Raw genomic sequence first — 12892 nt, forward strand, 5'->3', positions numbered from 1 at the left:
TGTCATCTCCTCACCCGCTCCATCGCCGTCACCTTGTCATCATTCTTTCTGCCTGACTTCTTGTTTCCTTTCACTCTTTGGCTTTTGATTATTGTAGGTTTGTAGGCACCCGTTGCATGGCAGCATCTACAATCATATGGCAGAAAGTCGTAAAATTTGGCGTAGAGATATAGGAGGGTTTGTGCTTCAATCTTCGAATCTTAGGGTTGGCCTCTTAAACCGTCAACAGGTTAAAGTTGCAATTGCCCTTGAATTTCAGCTCATAACTTTTGAACCAATGTGATTGTTTTTCAACTGATCACTTGGATCACGGAAGTGCTTTTCATCATCACAAAAAACAATTTTTAACCAAAATTTGTAGCGGTGATCTTCAGACCAAACGTGATTTTTTTTTTTTTACAATGTTCATGAGAAATGGCCTTGCAAATATAATGATAAAGACAGTAAACATTTCAATCTGTGAAAATGAAACATTGGATAACAAATAAGTTGGAAAAGCTTCTTTAGATTATTCAAATGTTTTTTTTATTATTATTATTTTAATGACTGATCACTGAAAGGTTCTTTGGTTGAACCAAAATTGTTCCTTATTTTTAAGAGCACTGCCAAAAAGTAAAACTAAATCCAGAAATTACATTTAGTTTTTACAATTTGGGTAATTTAACACTGTATGCTGTTCACAGGTTGTCATGTGCACAGGCGATAAATTGAACCAGTTGTAATAAAGTTCAAAAAGCCACCCTGTGATACTGTATTTCACACTGAAATGCATTTATGCCTCTAACATACTGTTACATGCTGTTTTGAATAAATCAGATGATGACACAGTCAAAACACAACATTAGAAAACCAAAAATGTATTAATTGTATTTATTTATTTGCATGGTTACATGAATGTTTGCTGTTCACTGGCTTTCTGATTGAATTTGATTCATGCTTTTATCATCATTAATTTTGTTTATGATGCATTGCGGCAGTTTATATTCAAATATTTTCACCTCTAGAATGTCACCTCTACAATTTTTGTCAGTTGTAAATGTTATTAAAATGAACTCTTAACCTCTAAAGGACTAATCCAAAAATGATAGTTCTGCTTATCCTACTTTTGGACGTTGGTTAAATTAAACATCTCTTCTGCTGCTGCTGCTGCTGCTACGGCTTGGTCCCGTAATTGCTGCTCGCAGCTATATTTTTCTCTTCCTTTTCTCAGCTCCTCTCTAATCACCTCTTGTCTTCTTTCCACAGATGGTTGGAGAAGGGAGGAGAGCCTATGGTTCAATAGGTCATATCTGAGGTAGGATGTGACAGTATGCCTCTGAAAAAGGCTGGATTGCTGATGATTGCTGCTCTCTGACAGAGTGCAAAGTTGTTCCGTGAGAGAAAACAAACTCTTGTTGACTTCTTTACAGTAAACTCTCACGTAAACCCTTTTTTGTATACTTGGACCAAAAGTAGTTTTGGTTTATAGTGACTTTCCTTGTGCTGTTTATATGACATAAAGCAATAAAAATATGTCCCTTTTAAATGCAGTTTTTATAGAAGTGAGCACTTTGAAATTTGACCTTCAGATGTAGCTTTGTGATGTCCCGTACGTTTTCTCCTCTTGTGTTTTGCAGCATACGGGAATACAGGAATTAATTAAAAAGGCCCTTTGAGTTTTCCACCATAAATTGAATTTATTACATAAAGGCACCGGCCAAAATTACTCACTCTACAAATTATGTATATTTTGAAATAAGCCAAGGTTGCAATCTAGTGCCTGATTAGCATAATTCAGGGCTAGTCACAAATATAGTGATATGTAGCAATCAGAAGTCATTCATTTTCATTGAGAGTTGGCCAATGCCAATGTTATTGATGTGGGTGTGTTCAACAACAAAAGTTGAGGAAAGTCTTGCTTTATGCAAATTGCAGATATGCAGATATTTATGCAGATATTTATGATGATAGTATGTGTTACTATGTGTGAAGAGTATCAGCAAAATTAGAGGTTCATGTATTTTGATCTTCATTTGAAATGAGGGATAGATTAGAGCACTGGTTCTCATTTCCAGTCTTCGCGATGCCCTACTCTACACATTTTGAATGTTTCTGAGAAGAAAAGAAATCTGTGAATGAACGTTCTGAAGTGAAGTAAACTTCAACAGATGTCCCCTGCTCAGGGAGTAGGAAGCTATGAGCACTGTGTAGAGACCATGTCAATCAGAACACAGTTCATGCACGGAGCTCCCTTCTAAAGAGCTGATTATCTGAATCAGGTGTGTTAACTAAGAGAGACATACAACATGTGCAGAGCAGGGGGGCGCGAGGACTGTAATTGAGAACCACTGGATTAAAGATTCGAGAGATCATGCTAAATGTGGCTGTGTGGGATCATAAAGTTGTAATATATCAGGACATATGTGATTTGGCTGTGTGTGTGTGTGTCAGCACATTTTTATCCTGTGCTTCCACTAAGGAGCAATTAGCATTCATTAAACCGTCAGCCACACTTTAAGCGCCGCACTGGGGGTGTGCTCTCATTTCACCATTTGATTTCCCTTTGTCTATAAATAGAACAGCACAAAGCGGACTCTGTGGCTTGGAGGCACAGTCTGTCAGCTGGGAGTTTGGTGAAACCACTGGGCGAACTAGTTGTGCTCATTAAAAACCTTTGGCTTTTTGTCAATTGGTGAACTTTTGTTTGGATGTGGGGTTGTTGTAAGCAATGGACTGCATTTATGGACTGCATAAGCAATGCCAAATATTCCATATGGGAATATGTTTCAAGTAAAAAAGGCATAAGTTAAAGTTATGTGTGCTGAAATGTGCCTGTCAGATGTTTTGTTTCCTAGTAATTTCTTCTAATGGGAGGTTACTGTAAAATATATTTATATCAACATTTAAAAATGATGTGTGTAATTTCTGTGCCACTAGCAGAATTTAATGAAATCTCTGTTTAAGAGTTGCTTTGACTAGCCTAAAAGAGTGGTCAAGCCAATGCTTTTATATGAGAAATTTGAGAATGAAATACTGGTTTTCGACTTACTGAATTACCTGTATGCATATAGCGTTATGCAATGATTTATGTTTCACACAATAGTATGCTTCATTTTTGTTAAATGACCTCATCACATTATATTTATAATTTCTGGAAGTGATGTCTCATCATTGATGTAATTTTTATTAAATTTTGTGTAAAAATTTATTTTTACCACTCCAAAAATGAATGAAAAATTTGTGATAACTTGACTGTCTATTGCATTGCATTTTGGGATGCAGTTTTGCATGCAGCATGCTCTGTTGTATAGTACACATTTTGTCTAATTTTGCTGGACATTTGTGTTTTCTGTTCATACAGAAAAGACTACAACCCAAGCTCACTGAAAAAACATGCCAGTGGCAACATTTCTGCAAAATTATGCTGCTTCTTGCTTATTTTGCAATATATTTAAAGTGAAACATCTAGTGATTGGCACTAAAACAAATGAACTTGAATCTGAACATGTTTTGTACATATCAGAACAGATTTGGAGAAATGTAGCATTCCATCACTTTCTCATCAATGGATCCTCTGCAGTGAATGGGTGCCGTCAGGACGAGAGTCCAAACAGCTGATAAAAACATCACAACAATTGACAAGCAGTCCCCACCACTCCAGTCCATCAGTTAATGTCGTGAGGAGCAAAAAGCTGCATCTTTGTAAGAAATAAATCCTTCAAGACATTTATAAACCGTTGTTTATGGCTAAAATGGCTAAAATACCCCTGGCTAAGAGTCCTCTTGCCTTCTCCAGTGAAAAAAGTTGTCTCATCTGAATCAGTAGAGACATATGCACAGATCAATTATTGTATACAAACAACAATAGTCCAAAGCGGTTCTAAACCAATATGTCAGTGGATTTTGATGTGAGAGGACAGCAGGGATTGATTTTGGAGGCATGGATTATGGACTCTATTTTGGTGGGAAGTTTAGTTTAGTTTATGTTATTTGTTTAACAGAGACCATGCACAACACAAGTGTTGTGCCAGAGTTACTATATAGTAACATATAGTTTTTCATAATGATGAATTTGTTATTTACAAACACATAGCTTTATAAGTGAGACAATAATTGATCAACTAGATTACTTGTGTATAATTGTGATGTTTTTATCCACTGTTTGCACTCTTATTTTGATGGCACCCATTCACTGTAGAGGATCGTTTTGAATGATAAAACAAAGACAATAAACACTCGACTCTGACAATGTAGGCATATAGTTTATCTGTGTTGTTCAAGCAATCTCTGGTATTTCATAATAATTAACTATATATATATAATCCAAGCTAATCGACATAGCTTTTTACTGTATAAAACATATTTTCCTCATTCTGTGACAAGAATCCACATCAGATCACAAAAGGACCCATTTGACTGGTGTTGTGGAGTAAAAACATTATAATGTTCTCTTTATGGTAGGCTTCCTGCTGCCATCAGAGCAAGAGTTTTGAATTTTCTCAGTTGGTAAATTATTTTAATGATTATTCTGTCACCACATGAATGCAGTATAATTTAACTAGTAATCCTTTATATGTCCGTTTTGGGGCACAGGAGTGGAAATATTTCAGTTGACAGCTCATGCATTTAAGTGGCACCGAAATGAGGCACCAAAGTCTGCGTTCTGATTCAGTTCGGTACATAATGGTTATAAAGGTACCCTAATCATAATTTGTGTAAAAAAAAAATAAAAATACAGTAAGTTGCCACTAGTGTTCATTTCAACTGGAAATAAGTGAATTGTATGGCACAGTTTTAATTAGTAAGCCTGGGTTGAAATAGTACGCACAGTATGCATAAGAGTAGTATGTTAGTACACTATTCTAAATATGTCATATCTATTAACAGATTTCACTCACATTTTATATGTCTTAGTACTACCACTAGATAAGTTATACCCTTCACCTTTAAATGAGCTGAGAGGTTTCCTCTTTGTGTCTGTGCTGTAGAGATATAGGAAGCACTTTTCTCATATAGAGCGTGTTCAGTGATTCTCCAGTGTATATCCTCTGTGTCACTGCTCTCTCTGTCTCCTGGCTGGATTGTGACGTTTGATGGGTTAAAGGAACACTGTCATTGGCTTGCTGTGCAAATGCTTTTTTTTTGTGTTGTAGGGGTTACATAGACGGCCTTCAGGACTAATATTTTTGACAAATTGGATCTCTTTGAATGAGGCCATATCCATTTGAGAAGGTACAGGATCATTTCCTGGAATCAAGGCAATTTACAGTGTATCAAAGGACAAAGGATTTTAATCCCTCAGTACTTTACATTTTCCTACTCATGTTTTTAAAGACAGCAAAGAACACATGCATTTCTCATGTAGGCATAGCTTTTTTTCAGAAACTTTACTACAGTACACAGTACACTGCTAACACAATGCTCTACCACTGAGCCACAGAAACAGCCTTGTTTAACCCTGATCGTCTAATTAAACCTAAAGCTGTATAGTACATTTGTACATATATAGTTTGAGTTTTTCGTCAACAAATCTGAACCTCTTACTAGTGCCATGTTCATGTTTTAGAATTATAAGGAAAATTATAGATTTTTTTTTCCATATAAAAAAAATCTTAAAACAAATATTTGTATTTTGAATAAGGTTAAATTTTTCTATATATATATATATATATAATTTAACTTAGTTTAACTAAAATAACCAAGATTAAATCTGAAAGAAAATAATAATAATAAACACTACATAGACATTAAAAAGACTCAAAGACTAAAACTTTAAAATTAAAACATAAAATACAAAAATAAAAAGTAATTACAAATAATAATAAAAAACACAATGTAATTTCAGTGATACTAAAAAAAACCTGTTTTTAAATGCAAATAGACACAAATGTATGCATGAAAATCTTTATTAAAATAACAAAACATATTTTCTGTTGATTTTTATGCAGAGCTGACAGAAAGAAAGTTACAAAGGCTGTCACTGGGGCAGTACCTTTTCAAAAAGCACACCTTTGTACCTAAACAGTCCATATTAGTACCTAAAGTCTAGATATTAGTACCTAAAAGGTACAAAAGTTTACTTTTTTGAAAAGATATTGCCCCAGTCACAGCCATAGACAGTAAAAGAAATGGACGCAGCGACCCCATTGGAACTCAATTGAGACAAATGAAGCCCAGTTTTAGCGTTTTTTAGCACTTCCGTTTCTGACGCTCAGACTCAAACGAAGCTTGACGACGTCAGCAACCTGTCTGACAGATGTAAATCTTCTAATAGCTGTGCGTGCAAACTGCCATTGTTAATCTTGCAGAGACGGCGAGCTTGAGCGGGGAGTTCTTTGTCGTGAGTGAGCAGGAGTAAGTATTCTGATTAATTATTTTGTATAGTATTTTAAAATGTAACGCCAGTACGCCATATTAAGTTAATTGCCTGCGAGCTTCTCCTCCTGTCTGTACGGTAATGCAACTGAGAGTCGAGTGGTTATGATGCAATCGTTAGCCTATTTTTTACAAAAACTGTTTATACGGGGCCATAATGTAACATAGAAGGTAATGGAGCCCTTTATACATTGTTGTGTTTCTTTAGAAATAAAAAATGGACAAACGGAGTCTTTAAACGCCTCAGATGTAAAGTTATTCGCTGTCAAAGTGACGCCAAAATGAATGGGAGTCAATGGGAATGCTAACGAAAGTGAAGTTCTGCTAAAAGATGGCGGCACGCGGTCGACATCCTTGCCGCCTGGTCACAGCTTTTGTACCTTTTTTTCTTAGAGTGTACTGGCTGTCATGACAACAGCAAAGTTAAAGGTTTGATGCAGCATTTCATTTAAACAGAATCACATAAAATATCTGTTCTGTTCAAATTTAATTCTGAGTAATTTTTTTCGGCACTGTATGGTACTGGATATTGCCAGTAGTCTTGGGGGGGGACTGTTTTGAATTTAAATGATTTATGATTTGTAACGTGGCTGTGGCTGTGACCCTAAAAATGGTCACATGTACACTAAGATATATATATGTATTTATGAAATGAAATAAAATGAACAGTATATATTTGTATGCATTTGATTAAAATAGTTTTGCAGTATGAGAATGTAAAAGATACATTTTGTACACAAAGTGATGCCATGTCTGTGAAAGCATAATAAAGTTTGAAAGCTGCATGCCTCGTCTGTAGCTTGGTCAATTATTCTCTCTTCATCCTTTGTTTTGTGACAAACTGACTAGAGAGTATAAATGAAGTGTGGGTTGTGTGTGGGTGTGTGTTGCATGAGAAGAAGTTATGCGTTGAAGCATGAGGGCAGGTGTGTGGAGGCGTGGATTGTGTATAAATTAGGAACTCATCATGGCTTGTATGTTGTGTGAGCGTTTACAATGACTGTGGTGCTGCTTTATGGCTAGTGATTTTCCTTTCACACATGCTTTGCTTCTCTGTGGAGATTAACAGCTTCTTAGTAGCCTTCTCCTCATTCCTGAATCCTATAATCAATATTCCAGATCAATTGGATGTAAATTAAAGTAGGTAATTAAAGAAGTGTTGTGTGGTCCTGGCAGAGAGAATGTAAGATTCACATTGGCCAAACTGATATCTACACTCTTAATAATAAAGGTTCTTTATTGTAATTAACAGTTCCATAATAACCCTTAAATGGAAACTTTTCAATGAAAACAAAGTTACTTTAGTGTGAAAAAATATTTTTTTTTTTAGATTGTTTAAATGTTCTGCAAACTAAGAACGGTTATTTTAAGAACTGAAACCAAAATCATTCTTCTATGGCATCGCTGCAAAAACACAGTTTGAAACCTTTATTTTTAAGACTTACTAATATTATGCATTATATGCTGTAAACATGGCTGGGTGATAAAGTCATATTAAGATCACAATAAAATGAATATATTATGATGATAAGATTTGGAATTTTTTACTCAATATGGATTTAACAGCCTTTCACACAAAAGACATACACAACAGCAGCCGGTCAGTGTAGGTTGCTAATAATTCTGCATGTCTCTGTACACCTGATTTTCATCTGATACATAAACTCAAACACACATGAAGCTTCCGGTGTTTTTAGCGTCTGCTATCTCTGTATATGAGGTAATGAACCAGAGCTGTTCTGAGAGTCACTTCATGAGCTTTTCACATTGAATCTAAAAAATTTGTCATTAAAGTTTGGTTTAACTTGAAGAAATTATGACAGAAATATGTTACTATATTTATATATCTATCTATTACTTTTATAATCTATTATTGTTGTACTAATAATAATAATTTCTAACACAACCAGGTTATTTTCCATTCGTGTTTTAATTTATAAAGTTCTCTTGTGCTTTTTTTGATAAACAAACAAACAAATAAATAGAAATGTGTTGTTGTAAATTAATTGATATATTTTCATTTGATTTTATTTGATTTTGTCACATGACCGCTTGGATTGCCATCCAGATTATTTACAAATAAAATTATTATTATTATTATTATTATTATTTAATAATTATTATAGTTTGTTTGTGTGTGTGTGTGTGTGTGTGTGTGTGTGTAAGTGGCTTAAAAAACATTACCTTTTACTTTGAGAGTAGTGAATTTTTTGCAGTGGTGTGATATACAGTATATATATATATATATATATATGTATGTATTTTGATGGCCACTGTTACATGTAAAAAAATCGCGACATTGTAAATGTTTCATGTTTATTGATGTTCTTACCAGGGAGTGGCATTACATTTCTATTAAACATTAAGTAAATATTGGGTTATGTAACAATTAGAGCTGTCAGTATATTTTAATCAACTAATAATATGCGTTGTATTATGCAATATGTTTTTCAAATATAGTTGGTCTTTTGGGTATTCCAAGCATACAGAAATGTAAATACTATAAGCATACTATATACTGCAGAAAATGTGGTATAGTATTCTGAGTATACTTTATATGCCTTGGTGTAGTGCAGGAGGAATAACAAGATCATGCATATTAAACTGGTTAGAAGATCAGTTTTTCTCCAATCATGTACTAAAAGTAAAGATTATGTGGACTTTCACAGGATTTAATTTTAGGCTCACATTTCTTCCTGTCTGTATTGAATCTGCTCATAAAATTCCACTGACATAAACTGCAAACTTTGTAATGAATGTTTGTGGGATTTCTAAAACCCTAAACGGCTCTATTAATGTTCTCCGTAGAGTGACTTTGCAGAGCAGTTGCCCTTGAAGTCAGACTGCATTTAGCAGGGATGCAGAAAATGCAGTTAGCAACATTCGACAGTAAGAAGCTGAATGATTGATAAACAATGTAGCGATAACTTCTCGATCTCGGTGGTCCGAGTGGGTGGTTTGACCGCATGAATATATCACGTTAATGGTTTATGTTTTCAATAACCATATGAAAAGCCTGTGTTTGTATGTTTTAGTAAATCAAATGTAAAGTATTGTACTTCGTCTCATCTGATTATTTTCTCTTTTCATTTGGTGCACAAAACAAAAGATGAGATTATTCATATCAAAGGAATAAAAATGAACGTGAACATTATGAACTGGAGTCTGGCATCAGTGCAAGAAAGAGTTTGGCATTTTGAAATACTTGAGGTGAAAACAAAAAAGAAATGGATATTACAAAATGGATAGTTCTTACTCAAAATGCTGAGTTGTGTTTTACAGTGAAATCAGTTTTCAATTTAAAGAACTTTATTGGCATGATTGTATTTCCCTATAAAAACAATATGTAACAATATAAGGTACACAACTATTCCAAAGTTTGGAGTCAGTATTTGTTTTTCTTTCTTTTTTTTGAAAAGGATGTGTTAAATCAAGTGAAGAAATTGATAGTAAATAAAATTTTTTATAAAAGAATGTAAAAGAAAAAATATATTTTATATTTTTTACTTTTTACTCAAAGAATCCTGCAAAGGCCATTTCCAAAAAAGGAATTACTGTAGCAGAAGCGACTTAAAAAATTAAAAATAAATAAAACATTAAAAACCTTACTGATCCCAAACTTTTGAATGGCAGTGAATATAAGCTCATATATATATATTAGGGATGTCAACGATTAATCGATGATCGATTAATTGTCGATAAGAGATGCAATCGATTAAGGCTATCGATGGTCGGTTAACCGATTCAATGTTGGGCTGCGTGCGGCTCATGCGCACTCAACACGTGCGAGCGGCTGTGAGTGACGGTGACGATATATAAAAGCATCATCATTGATTCACAATGTACAAATTAAGCTTTTAATGTGATTTAAACTTTAAAGTATATTAAAATAGAAACAACATAAAAGTTCTTCAACATTAAATTGTTCTTCAACTGTTTTATATCGTGCGCTTTGCAGGGCTGCGGGACACAGTGACAGGACAGATAGTCTATTCATTCCTACAACTTGTTAATTCATTCCTACGAATTATTAATGTGGCAAGTGTCCATGTTTCATTAATTTTTGTTCCCTAAATAACCCATGATTTAAGTGAAATAAGGGAACAAATTAATAAATCGAACGAATTCTTAATTCATGAAATCTTTAATTTCCCTTCCCATGTTTACCACAGTAAGAGATGCGAAAACAGTTATTAAAAGCGAAAGATAATAAAATAAACCTGGGAAATTAGAGGGTTAGACTATGAAGATTTAGGAAAAGAAACAATGCCTAAATATAGCCTACTGAATTTGTGGAAATTCGTGACCAACCGGCAAACCAGAACAAAGCCGCGTAAATGAAGACTATGGGGTCCAAAAGCATGGTCGCGAGCTAACATTTTCCAGTTAACCTATTATTCCTCTAATAAACAAAGCTTTTATACCACACTTGTCATAATCAGATCTTATCATTTCTAAATAAATAATTGCTGGATTCAAAACAGCGATTAATAGGCGCTGTGACCGACACATTCCCGGAGCATTCACTGCTGTCACTAAACGGTGACGCCGAGCATCGTTCACAAGTTTCTGCATGGACCTGACTAGGGCACAGGTTCTAAGCCCTGGGACAAAATGGGATGCTTTAAGGAAAATGTATAGCCTACTAAGTAATAGGCCCAAAATAAAAATAACAATTTGTTTTCATGTTTTTTTTTTTTTTTTTTTTACATCGGCTGTGCGAAATATATCCGACTTAAATAGGCTAATTAAGATTAACGGATTTAAAACAGAAGTGTGGGCGCGTTTTTGCTCATATGAAGAGGATCATCTTTTCCGTCTATATGCGAATGCGTGTTAAGTACAAGCCTAGTTTACATTATAAATAATAGTTTAACATTCAAATACATTGCGAATATGGAAACATTTCGATTTGTGCCGAATGAGACATGAGCAATAACCTCCAAATAAATCTAGCCAAAGCCGCGCTCGCTCATCCTCGTATGCACGCATGCACTGTCACGATCTAATGCGCTGTATGCCGGATTTTTAAAAATCTGACATTTTCTAGGACAGAATCCAGCAGGATCAAATTAATGTGAGCAACTGTGTTTTGGTGCAGCAGCGCCGATGTAGTTCACTTAATGTGCAGCGCAGTCACACGCGCTCCACATTTCGGATAATTTTATACAATAATGTCAGTTGAAAACATTGCAATTGTGCTTTAAAATACAACAACGAGCACCACAAAACCATTTAAAGATGCGCGTTCAGCGTTCTCCGTGCGGGATTGGAAACTGTCAACAAAGTAAAATGACCTCAAAAGTATGGCGCAATCTCTTCATTTTATCAAATGATCATAATCGCATCTATTCATTTTATAATCCTGCTACTAGCATTTTATTCAGACTAAAACCTCTTTAATTCAAGTGAGAAAGCGTTTTGTGTGTGTGTGTGTGTGGCTTTTGCACATCCTGTCATACCGCTGACTGCGTGCCTGCAATAGACGCATTTTGCAGTATTATGGTTAACGATTAATCGATTAATTGATCGTTAATTTAAACGACGATCGATCATGGAAATAATCGAAATTTGACATCCCTAATATATATATATATATATATATATATATATATATATATATATATATATATATATATATATATATATATTTCCCAGTACTTAGAGGTTGTGTAATTGTGGACACAGCTGAGCCGATTTGAAGTAAAGTTGAATGTTTGATCTTGCAAAAACAGAGCGATGCTGGGGAAATTCAGCCTCAACACCTGGAGTAGTTATAAATAGCTTGAAAAAAATTATTTTAACCTTCATGGAACTAGTGCATTACTCCGGATCCATCCTACACTAAATTGTTTTGCATTTCAGAGGCTTCCTTGGAAAGCAAATATGTAATTTACAGCTGGAACAAATCGCTACCTTGCAGACTATACCTTTTACTGACAGCTTTGTAGATGCAGTTATGTTGGATGTAGTTTCCAGGGAGGTTAGGCAACAGAAAGAGAGAGATGTATTTACATTAGTGTGCTGTCACTTTGGATTTACGGTTGCAGAAAAGCTGTGTGTATTCCTCTCAGGCATAGAGGCAGTATGTTTATGCTTTTATGACTGACAAATAACCATGCGGCTAAAGAATCATTGTTTAAGCTTCAGATTATAGAGATTTCAAATTGAGTTGCAATGGTCGAAAAATAAACAAATGTCAAAAAAGACTGCAGCTCTCAAATCCGGCAGATTATGTGTTTATTCAGAAAAATAATACAAAGCGGAGGCAAAAAGGTGATTGATTTAACACATTCCATTCACGACCATTACACTTTGGTAAAGAAATCTAAAGTATATCCAAATCATATCTCAAATGGAGTGTGTGTTTAAAGCACCATGAGGCATGAGCTAATAGTTTCCTGTTTGAGTATATTGTAAAATATAGTTTATTTCTGCAATGCAAAGATGAGTTTTCAGCATCATTCCTCCAGTCTTCAGTGTCACATGATCTTCAGAAATAATTATTATAAACTGATTTGCTGCTCAAGAAACATTT

At 34.6% G+C, this 12892-nt stretch overlaps 1 protein-coding gene across 2 annotated transcripts in view; it reads left to right on the plus strand.

Moving 5' to 3' along the window:
* The window catches only part of LOC113052941 (beta-1,3-galactosyltransferase 1), a 147062-nt gene that overhangs the window by 66321 nt on the left and 67849 nt on the right, over positions 1 to 12892 (plus strand). For both annotated transcript variants that reach the window (XM_026217439.1, XM_026217437.1), the window contains exon 2: positions 1246 to 1294. The gene's annotated coding sequence lies outside the window, so the exon portion shown is untranslated. The remainder of the gene's footprint in view (positions 1 to 1245; positions 1295 to 12892) is intronic.

The sequence above is a fragment of the Carassius auratus genome, chromosome 34 (genome assembly GCF_003368295.1).
Source record: "Carassius auratus strain Wakin chromosome 34, ASM336829v1, whole genome shotgun sequence".
Taxonomy (NCBI): domain Eukaryota; kingdom Metazoa; phylum Chordata; class Actinopteri; order Cypriniformes; family Cyprinidae; genus Carassius; species Carassius auratus.